The sequence below is a fragment of the Chiloscyllium plagiosum genome, unplaced genomic scaffold (assembly GCF_037043375.1).
Source record: "Chiloscyllium plagiosum isolate Xiang-an unplaced genomic scaffold, Cpla_swu_hap1 HiC_scaffold_26, whole genome shotgun sequence".
Classification (NCBI taxonomy): Eukaryota; Metazoa; Chordata; class Chondrichthyes; order Orectolobiformes; family Hemiscylliidae; genus Chiloscyllium; species Chiloscyllium plagiosum.
In genome coordinates this window covers 16943541-16955237 of record NW_028270164.1, presented here as the reverse complement: position 1 = coordinate 16955237, position 11697 = coordinate 16943541, and the positions used below count along the sequence as shown (strand labels likewise).

The 11697-nt window shown below is 42.8% G+C and overlaps 1 protein-coding gene across 3 annotated transcripts in view; it reads left to right on the top strand.

The window, feature by feature from the left end:
• The first annotated feature begins 1671 nt into the window (after nucleotides 1-1671).
• The window catches only part of LOC122563109 (ubiquitin carboxyl-terminal hydrolase 49-like), a 68786-nt gene continuing 58760 nt past the window's right edge, over nucleotides 1672-11697 (top strand). For 2 of the 3 annotated variants that reach the window (XM_043716549.2, XM_043716546.2), the window contains exon 1: nucleotides 1672-1881. The gene's annotated coding sequence lies outside the window, so the exon portion shown is untranslated. Of the gene's footprint in view, nucleotides 1882-4817; nucleotides 5150-11697 lie in introns of those variants that run through there. The other variant, XR_015750902.1, reaches the window with a different exon arrangement.

The following is an 11697-nucleotide window of genomic DNA, read 5'->3' as shown; positions in this document are numbered from 1 at the left end:
TTGGTGAATGTGGTACACAGTAATTGTGGTACGTGGTGATCATAGTACATGGTTAAGATGGTACACAAAAGTAGCAGTACATGGTGAAGGAGGTGCAGGATGATTGTGGTACATAGTGAATATAGTCCACAATGATGGGAGTACACAGTGATTGTGGTACATGGTACAGGTGGTACCCGGTGATGATGATATGCGGTGATTGTGGTACACAGTGAAGGCAGTACATGGCAATTGCAGTGCCTAGCGAAGATGGTACACAGCAATTGTGGTATACAGGGAAGGTGGTACATGGTGATTACAGTATATGGAAAAGTGATGCACCGTGAAGGTGGTGTACCATGAGGGTGATGCACAATGAAGGTAATACACTGTGAATGTGATGCACCGTGAAGGCCATGCACCATGAAGACTGTGCACAGTGAAAGTGGTGCACTGTGGTTGGTACATGAAGGTGATGTACCATGAGGTTAGTACAATGTAAAGGTGTTGCACTGAGGTTGGTACATGGTGAGGGTGGTGTGTCATCAAGGTGATACATTGTGAGGTTGGTAATTGGTGAAGGTAATGTACCATTAGGTTGGTACATGGTGCAAGTGATGCACCGTGAGGTTGGTGCATGGTGAAGTTGATGCACTATAAGGTTGGTACATGGTGAACGTAGTGCTCTGTGCAGTTGGTACATGGTGAAGGTGATGCATTGTGAAGGTGTTACACTGTGAAGGTGGTACACCATGCAGTGGTACATTGTGAAGGTGGTGTGCCGTGAAGGTGATGCATCCTGAAGATGGTACACCATGTGGTTGGTACATGGTGAAGATGGTGTGTTGTGAAGGTGATGCGTCCTGAAGATGGTACACCATGTGGTTGGTACATGGTGGTGTGCCGTGAAGGTGGTGCGTCCTGAAGATGGTACACCATGCGGTTGGTAAATGATGGTGGTGTGCCGTGAAGGTGGTGCGTCTGAAGATGGTACACCATGCGGTTGGTACATGGTGAAGATGGTGTGTCGTGAAGGTGATGCGTCCTGAAGATGGTACACCATGCTGTTGGTACATGGTGAAGGTGGTGTGTCGTGAAGGTGATGCGTCCTGAAGATGGTACACCATGCGGTTGGTAAATGATGAAGGTGGTGTGCCGTGAAGGTGGTGCGTCTGAAGATGATACACCATGCGGTTGGTACATGGTGAAGATGGTGTGTCGTGAAGGTGATGCGTCCTGAAGATGGTACACCATGCGGTTGGTACATGGTGAAGGTGGTGTGTCGTGAAGGTGGTGCGTCTGAAGATGATACACCATGCGGTTGGTACATGGTGAAGATGGTGTGTCGTGAAGGTGGTGCGTCTGAAGATGATACACCATGCGGTTGGTACATGGTGAAGATGGTGTGTCGTGAAGGTGATGCGTCCTGAAGATGGTACACCATGCGGTTGGTACATGGTGAAGGTGGTGTGTCGTGAAGGTGATGCACTGTGAAGGTGGTACATGGTGAGGGTGGTCCTTGGCACTGAGTGTCATGTCAGAGACAGTGAATGGGGAAGGCTGGCCTGAGCCACGTGGAGCAGGCTGAATGCTGACTGGGGTGGGGTAGGGGCGGGGCGTGGTTGCCCCGCCCCTTTGCCCGTGGTCCCGCCCCACGGTGACCCCTGACCCCCGGCGGCGTCACAGCAGCAATGGCGCCACCCAGTGACTTCCTGTCCAAGCGCTCTATTGTTCTTTATGAGGATTTTCAAATCTTATTTTGGAGGTTAAAAAAAAACGCGCCGATGGTGCCGGCTCTGCCCAGGCGGCGCTTCCTCTCGCTTTTCCCACTTGTTATTCCATCTGGGGGAAGGAAGATGTCGGGGGAGGAGGTCGACGACGGCCGCCGGTGGCGTTTTCGCGGTGAGTTGTGTTTTTCTTTTCTTCACGCACCCCCCTCCCTCCCTCCCTCCCCTCAATCCCCGCCGGCGTGGAAACAGAACAGATCAAACCTCTCAAACATACACACAACAACAAAAATACTGCTCTCACCACCCCCACCCCCCCTTCACACACACACAAAAATAAATAAAATATAAATATTGTTGTAGGGGAGACGGTGGCGCAGGCCGCGAGTCAATGTGTTGATCTCGAGGTCTCCACAACAACAATAACAACATCACACCCCCCCCTTCCTCCTCCTCCTTTCCTCCCCACACACACCGTCCTCAACACCCCACTCTCCTTCCTCAGCTTTTCATTACTTTTACCTGTCATTGACTTTTCGTTGCGCTTTATCTATTTATTTTCAATGGTCCACTGGGAGGTCAGGAAGAGAATTTTCGCGCAAAACAGAAGGACACCACGGCTAGCTCTCTGTACCCCCCCCCCCCCCCGTCGTTTATTCTCCTCCTCTACCCCCCCCCAAAAAAAACAATATCGTAAACTTTTAATTTAAGTGAAAAGATTGTTTCCCCCCCCCCCCCCCCCCGTTCCCTTACGGCATTCGTGCCTGACTGTCGGATCCCAAATCTTTATCTTCATAACAAGTGTTTGGAACCTCCCAGCACGTTGGGAAATCCTCCCTCTCTCTCTCCTCTCATGGGATTTTCTTTCTTTCTCTCCAAAAGTCTTTAACCGAAAAAAAATGACTAAATCTATCTATAGACTTCTGTCTTTATTCTCCTGTTTATGTCCTCTCTCTTTCTACCAGTCCAAGGTTGTGATTTATCTTTTATTTCTCTCTCTCGTGGTTGCCACATGATTAAATGTTTTAAACAGTTTGATGACATGTCGGTGATTATGATGCCGGGGGAACGTCATTAATCCTCTTGGTGCAAATAAGTACGCATATATTTCTGGTGCCTTTAACTTTGTCTAGTAGAAATTCTTGATTTTATGCAGCATCCCCAGCCCCCTCCTGTCTGTGTCATGAATGTAAGCAGAAGATCCTTTTCTGTTTCTCTCGGGGTGTTGGGGTCCGAAACCCTGTCTAGGTGGATTATGTTTTGTTTTAAAAAATGAGACTTGACTGACTGGACTAAGAGTCACTGTAACTCCTCCGCCGTGTGTTTCATACTTTGTTGTCGTTGCCATAAAGCGTAATTGGAAGGCGAATATGTTTTTCTTTAAAGTCTTGGCCGCGATTCTTATCTGTGCCAAGCCGCAGGCAGCAGAATGGGCAGTTCAGAAGCGAGGATTTTTTTTGTTGCAGACTTGCGTGCGTTTGTGTGGTGGTATAAATATCGCACCATTGATAGACTAAATGGCGTTTCAAACCGTACCCGATGTGTAAAATCGTGAATTGCATCCCACAGTATCTCCACTGCATTGTCTCTGAGCGATGGAGGATACGATTGTGTCATCCTGTGAAACTTTTATCTGTAATTGCTAACAGCTGCAGGTTTTCATGTTCCGAAAGTATGGACCTGGAAGACTTTTGACAATTTTCATTTTAGACAAGGCTTATAGTTTCAGGTTTGCAGGTCAGCCATGGGCCTAATTGACCCCCGTATTATTATGCTCAACCACGTTATTCTGCATTTTGCCAGATTATCTTCCTGGTGTTTTCAAACAGCTGATGTATTCTAATGTGCAACTTCTACAAATAAATCCTGTAACTCTGATATGTAGCTGTAAACAGGAAAAGATTGTAGGCCATCCAGATTCCTGGATCATGTGGAATTTCTGAATTTTCAATATCCATAGGCAACTTCATCTTTTGTGACGTGTGAATGTATTTGAATTCATTTCAAAATATAAAACAAGTTCAGCCTAATTGGACTGTGCCATCTTGCAATGCATTCCTTGCATCCCATCTCTAATTTCTGTATTGTTTTTCCTCACATCTATCAAAAACTCTTCAGTTCCTCGTCATTTCTAGCATTCTGTTGGTGTAAAATTATTAATGGTACTTAAGACAATTATTCTATAAATTCCAACACAGCTGTTTCTTAAAAATAAAATCCCATGACAAAAACACTGCTCCCATCTGGAACTGATTTTCTTTGCCTGCATTAGTTCGTATACGAGAACATTACACACTGTAAACTCTCTGCTTAGATTCTGTGTTTTCATGTCCCTCAATTGCTACTTGATCAGTGGTGAATTAACTAAAAGTAAGAGAAGAACACAGCAAGGTTAGATTGGTAAAATGTTAGCCAAAGTTTCTGCTCACTCGAGTTATTCATTTTGGGATTAATTTAAATCTGATAATTTTAAGCATTCAAATTTCAGGATTAAATATTCTTTCCAATAATTTTGAGTAGGGCATGATCAGGAATTAATATTAAGATAACAGTCAAGTGTAATGGATAGCTCTTTTTGGCGCAAACCTAATGTTAAGCAATATTTAGGAATTCTTGAATATAAATGTTGGATGTAAGTAGGATTGACTTTAGCTGTGATTCCTGTATGTTTCACCACTTTGTCTGTCCTCAACTCCACTATTTGAGCAACCCACTATTTGACAGATGTTTAATATTACTGCTCATGTGTAAAGAATGGGAGACCTTATGATAAAGTGTGGACTCTCCTGTTGAATCTTGTGTCAGCAGGAAGCCACATGCTGTAAAAGGAGAGCAGTAAAAGGAGAAAATTTAGTTGAAGAAGGTGAAAGAAACCTTTCAAAGATCATTGGTTGTCTACTGCCGGATCTGTATCAGTTGTCAATTTTAGATTGTCAGGTTTGGCAAAGTTAGCAGCACTCTTTCCTGATTCAGAAGTTTGCAATTCTTGTTCGTTTGGTGACATACACTGATATAAGCTGACACCTCAGTACATTACTACCATAATAGCAGAAGCACTGTCCTCCAGATCAGATTTGAAACTGACATCTCACTTGTTGTACTGTTCTGTAGGTGTTAAAGATCCTCTGCCATTCTTGAAAGGTAAAAATCTCTCAACACCATGTGATAGACCAACAGGCTTATTTGGAAGTACCAGCTTTTGGAGTGCTGCACCTTCGTCAGATAGCTAATGGGGCAGGATCATAAGACTTTTCAAAAGATCCTTCCGGTGATCTGTGAATATTCTCCCCTCAACTAGTGACACTAAAAACTGATTAATTAACTGTTCATGTATCCTTGCTGTGAAAAGTGGCTGGCATGTTTGTATAAATTAGTCTGTGCACATCAAGGTATTGAATTAATTGTATATGAAATTCTTTGAGACAATTAAATATTGGATCTTGCTCATCAATGTCCCTGTCTTTGTTACTTGTATTGAGTTCTAGTTGACTTGATCTACATTTTGAGAATCTCAACCTTATGTTTAAATGTACTTGCATCCTTAACTGTCCCACATCTGTAACGTCCTCCAACCTTACAACCACAGTGTTTCTCCCCTACCCCAAAAGGCATCCAACTTTCTGATCTTCTAACTCTTGATGCTTCTGCACATCGCTATCTCTATTGCACATTCTGAAATTCACACCCTAAATCTCTCTGCCTTCCTCTTATTTAAGAACCTCCTTAAACTTTCTTGACCATCTCTGGCCAAGTATTTTGTTACCCACCTCCTATTTCACAGCCTCTTCCACGATCTTAGGCTATCCGAAGATGCTTTACAAACAATGAGCTACTTTTGAAAGTTAATATCTCCTCTAACCTACTGTTAATCTTTGTTTGATCTCTGCAAAGCACTTGGGAAAAGTAGAAGTTTGATTTCTTCCCCTTTTGATAAGTAAACTCCTATATTATTGACCGTCCAGTTGAGACTAGGAAAAGAATATTGAATGAAATTGGTATATTATCACAATAAAATGGTATGACATGGGTTGCTATTGAAACCTTTACCTGATTTACATTAGATTAGATTACTTACATTGTGGAAACAGGCCCTTCGGCCCAACAAGTCCACACCGACCTACCGAAGCACAACCCACCCAGACCCATTCCCCTACATTTATCCCGTCACCTAACACTACGGGTAATTTAGCATGGCCAATTCACCTAACCTGCACATTTTTTTGGACTGTGGGAGGAAACCGGAACACCCGGAGGAAATCCACGCAAACACGGGGAGAATGTGCAAACTCCACACGGACAGTCGTCTGAGGCGGGAATCTCTGGTGCTGTGAGGCAGCAGTGCTAACCACTGTGCCCACCGTGCTGCCCACACCACCCCTTAGACCCATGCAGGCATGTAGTTGATTCTGTCTCACGCAAGTGGCCAGTCTTGGTGTATGAACTTTATAGCTGTTATTTCCAAAGAAAGATATATTTGCTGGGCGCAATTCTCCATGCCTCACTGTCCAACCCACATACTTGCAGCAAGGTTCACCAAAAAGTAATGAAAGCTGATGACCCTGAAATATTTTCCAGCTGGACATCCAGTCTTTTTGTAATGCCCAGTTTAGGTCAGTTCATTCCAAAATGTGTGGGTATCATATCTGGTGCCCTCTGGTCTGTGACTTTTATGCAATGCAATGTGTGGATTGGCTGTCAAGTTTCGGATGCCTCCTTTTCTGACCTTTAAATTGCAGCAAGATGTTTGTTCCTGAGTGTTTCTCTACAATGTACTAGGCATACTTATGGGATATTACTTTGCAGTTGTGCTAATTTCAAGATCTTTTCCAATAGTGAATGGATAGCATTTTTCTTATGCTCCCTCTCCTGATTAAGTTGCACATTGAGAGTTAAGTGGAACAGTGGCACGACGTATTGTGAACATGTAGGATCTTATTGATCAGCTGTGTATATAGGGCTTATGACTCAAATGTTGGTGCCAAATTAACCAGAGGAGTTGCGCTGAGTTGTCAGTGAAAACTCTTGCGTTTGAATGTTCTCACGTCTTCCCCTTCAATCAGGAGGTGTGACACGTGATTCCATAGGTTGCAGCAATGCTCTGAAACCTCAGCTAAATGAGAATTCTTGAGAAAGTAAATGTTCAGAAGCATCCTTTGTGACGGTTTCTTCCACCTCCGTTTGGATCAGCTAATTTGGCATTGACCTGGAATTCACATGTTTTCTATCAGTACTAGGACAGCACATATATCCTCGGGGCTTTTAGAAATGGAATTGAGAGCGCTATAAAACATGATTCTGTTATGCACCATATATCCAGCAGTAACTTGTTAATTCCTAACTGACTTGTCAGTGACTTTTCATCTCCAATATGATAGTAACTTCATTTGTAAAAAGGAACACAGAATGGTTACAGCATGTAAAGAGGCCATTTGCCCCTTAAGCCTATGCCACCTTTCTGTGAGAGTAATTTAGTTAGTCTCACTCTGGATCCTTTTTCTGAAACTTTAAGTATTTTTCCTCCAGCTGCCTGTTGAGTTCTCTTTTGAAAGTCACTGTTTTGTCCACCTCTAGCACCTCTCAGGCAGCATATTTCACTTTGTTGCCACTTGCTATGCAACAAAGCTTTTTCTCATAACGTCTTTTTGTTATTTTGCCGGTCACTTAATCTTTGTGTCTTCAGGTTCTCGACTCTGATGTCAATGGGAGCAATTCCTCTCTGTCTAAGCCCTTAATGAGCAACACAATGATAATGCTTTTCACTAGAGATGCATATGGAGAGGAGAAGGTGAGGACTGCAGATGCTGGAGATCAGAGCTGAAAATGTGTTGCTGGAAAAGCGCAGCAGGTCAGGCAGCATCCAAGGAGCAGGAGAATCGACGTTTCGGGCATGAGCCCTTCTTCAGGAATGAGGAAAGTGTGTCCAGCAGGCTAAGATAAAAGGTAGGGAGGAGGGACTTGGGGGAGGGGCGTTGGAAATGCGATAGGTGGAAGGAGGTCAAGGTGAGGGTGATAGGCCGGAGTGGGGGTGGGGGCGGAGAGGTCAGGAAGAAGATTGCAGGTTAGGAAGGTGGTGCTGAGTTCGAGGGATTTGACTGAGAAGGTGGGAGGAGGGGAAATGAGGAAACTGGAGAAATCTGAGTTCATCCCTTGTGATTGGAGCGTTCCTAGGCAGAAGATGAGGCGTTCTTCCTCCAACTGTCGAGGAAAGTGTGTCCCGCAGGCTAAGATAAAAGGTAGGGAGGAGGGACTCCTCCATCGCCAGACAATGCAGGTCCTTGGACTCCTCCATCGCCAGACCTCCGCCCTTGAGCCCCGTCCCTCCAACCGCCACCAGAACAGAACCCCACTGGTCCTCACCTACCACCCCACCAACCTCCATATACAGGGTATCATCCGCCATCATTTCCACCATCTCCAAACGGACCCTACCACCAGGTATCTGTGATCTGGAGGTGGCATATTGTTAGTCTTGGTGTTGAACCAGATGTGTGATTTGAAGCTTTATTTCATCAAATGTCACTGGAGATTCTGACTGGGCATCAGTGATGGTGGTTGGATTAGTGGCTGAGGTGTGAATTTTCTAAAGTGAAACCTGACTACAATGATCTTGCTGATGTTGGAGTTGGCAAAAGCCTTCATCAAATACTTAAAGGTGATCATAGCTGAGAGCAGATGAATAGATTTGGATGGCATCTACATACAGATCCATAGATCTCTGATTGGAGATGTTGTTGCAAGGGACAATGTTTTGGAAATCAGTGTTTGATTGTCTTGGATGGAAACATGGCTCATGGTGAAAGTACATGGGTATAAAAGGAGAAATCACTGTAATAAATGGAACTGACTGGCACTAGGATGGGTGGGGATAAGGTTAGAGAGGGTAGTGCCTTAGAGATTCATCACTAGTTCATTGTAATGAAGATGGGAGCAGTGGTCAATTATGTCAATGGCAATGGACAAGTAAATAAGTGATATAGTGTATTAGCAGCTGTATGACATCTTTGATATTTTCAGACTGCAAATGTAGAGTGGTGGGAGAGGTGAACGTGAAATTAGTTGATATATTTTTTACAAAAGAGAAGGAAGCACTAGCAATTCTATAGTGCTGTTTATGACCACAGGATGTGCCAAAGTGCTTTATTGCTAGTGAATTGCTCCTGAAGTGTAATCACATTTCCAGGCGAATGTGACTGTCAGTTTGTCCACAGCAACTATTTCGTAATACGATAATATATTAACTTTTATTCAAAGTTAAAATTGTTGGCAAGGAGAGGGCCATGGGATCGTTTATGCACAGTGGACAACTATCTCGCCTGAAATATGGTGTTTCAGCAATATAGTGCTCTCTCAAGATTAAACTCAGTAATCAATCTGGATTCTGTTTCTGGAGTGGGATTTGGATACCCCCTCCACCCCTAAAAAAAATTCTGGCTCAGGCAGAGAGTTGCAGCCACATCATACTGAATCAGAAGGGGCTAAACTCAGCCACTGGAAGTAGCTAAGCTGTTATTGCTTTCTTCAAATTGACTTCATAAATTTCTTAATCTAATGACACATCAGTACATTGAGTCAGTAGAAATTTGGCGCGATGTACTGACAAACAATTATAGTGTGGGTATTATAGTTGACTCCAGTTTCCCTGAGCTATGTGAAGGGGGGAGGTTAATCAATATTCCCTTTCTCCCCTATCTAGTGATTCTAGTGGAAAGTATCTGTATAGGCAAAAGGCTGTTTGACTATGATGTCACCCACAGGTGAATAGCTTGAATGGCACCAATATCCAAATTATGTATGAAAACTGACAAGTTGTCAGAAGATACCAGCAAGTTATGGAACTGTACTTGTGGAATTGTAGCTCAAGTGAGCTCAGTGATTTTAGGGATGAAGAATGTGATAGAGTGGAAGGGAACCATATAGTATGCTTTCTGCAATAATTCAAGCAATCAGCAACAACTTAATTAGCCTACTTGTGGCATGAAGAGACTGGAGTTATTACACACTGAGGTCCACAGAAAAAGAAAGAAGTGTTTTTCACAAAAATGGTGATTGTCAGTGAATGCAAATGAGAATTTGGCATGACTGTTAATTGCAGATTTGAAGGGATGTCAGGGTACAACCTCATCGTGAAGTATCTTTCTCTTTGTTTGTAGAAGAAAAGCAAATTGAATGAAAAATCGTCCAATGCTTGTCCTTCTAGTTGAGGCCTAGTTCTTTACCACAGTGTTGAGATAGGAGCTAAGATGTGACATTCTGTTTGATTAGCTTCCTCCACCCCCTCCAACCCCTGCTGTTTTCTCCTTTCAGTAAAATAGCAGGACAGGGTGGTGGCAAATCTAGTGGAAGATAAGGAAAATAAACTCTGCGGATAGAGTTTTGTTTTTCAAGCAAATACTTAGGGTAGAATTATTGCCCATGAGTACTCCTTTAAAACAAAGAACTTTTCTTTACCGGTTAAATCAGGTGTTTGGTAAAGTAGCACCTTTTCAGAAAAAAAACACGCATTCCAGAAATACAATGCATAATCTTCAAGATTGCGTTCATAAAGTGTTAAATTGAAAATAATGGCAGTATAAGCTAAAACATCCCATTGAAAACTGAATTCATTGTCTTTCTCTCTCTTTTACATTCACCCCATCCCCCTCATGCTCTCCATTCCCTGTGCTCTGTCTTTTTATTTTGAGTTTCCAGCTTTCACGGTCTTTCTTTTTGCCTCTGCTGTTGAATTGCTGAAGTTGGCCATTGTCCTCTTCCAGGGCGAGTTTATATTTAAAAAAAAAACTGGCACAAGTTAATTTCTTTTTGCACATGTCCTGTGTATACTGGATTAGCAGCTGCTGCCTTTTTAAATTTCTTAAGGTATCGCCCAGAATAAACTGATACAGCCTGCTTACACTAACACAAAGCAGGGTAGTAACGCTAGCTTAAAATGGCAGCAGCATTTAAATCCCTACATGGGTCGAGAAAAATCAAGAAAATAGTGATTTGTATCTCTAAGACATTTATGCAGCTGCTTCTCTGTTCAAGGCAAAGAATCAATCATCAGAGGTCAGTTTTTATGCTAGTTTTACTCTGCTATAGGTTAATCCTCAGATTTACAATGGCGGGCACTTGAAAACTTATACCAGGGTAAAATCTTTGGTGTAAATATGAGTTGCTATTGGAATTGTGGAAATGAGCTCAATTTAACATCAGAAGGTAATTGGGGATATTCCTGAGAAAAGAATCCCCACCTTGCTGTGGCATTTGAATTCTTGATGAGAGTGGGTTCATCTTTTTTTAAATTGCAGAGTTTTTAAATGAGGCCAGCTTTATTTTCTTTAATGCTTTCCCAGTTTATGCAGTTCCAACTTATCTGTGTCGATATTTTGTAAAGTGAAGTGGAGAAATGCCCTGTCAACACTGCACCTTTTGATTCTCCTTAAGTAAAACCGTGGAGGAACAATTGCTCCTATTCTGTATTTAATTGTTTGAAGTTTTGAATATCTGCATGTAATAGTGTTGTTTAGGATATTTGGAAGGCAGCAAATGGAAGTACGAAGCTACGTTTTTCAGAAAAATCTTCTGGCATGTCAGTCTTTGGAGTTCCAGGACGACTACGTCTTTGCGACTAGGGGTGACATGCCGTGTATTCTGGCATTCTCCGAGCCTGCAGCATATTGATGCACAGTCATTGTGGAACAAAACATTCCATTTTCAGCTGCAGCTTGTCAGAGATCAGTGATGCTAATATATGTCTGAGCAAACTTGAATCGTCCAGGCATTGTCACATTAGCTTGAGTAATTTTGGTTAGATTATCTACTGTTTAACTTGATGTGTACCAATGTCTTCCAGTACCCTTTTTCAATTTCAAAGGATTGAAAAAGGGTACTGGAAAACTGGTACACATAAAATATGCTTAATGCAATCATTTCATTTATGCTTATCCCGTCTGGGATGCCATTTTGAATCAGGGGCAGGCTCAGGAAAGGGTGGCAGCAAGTGATATACTGA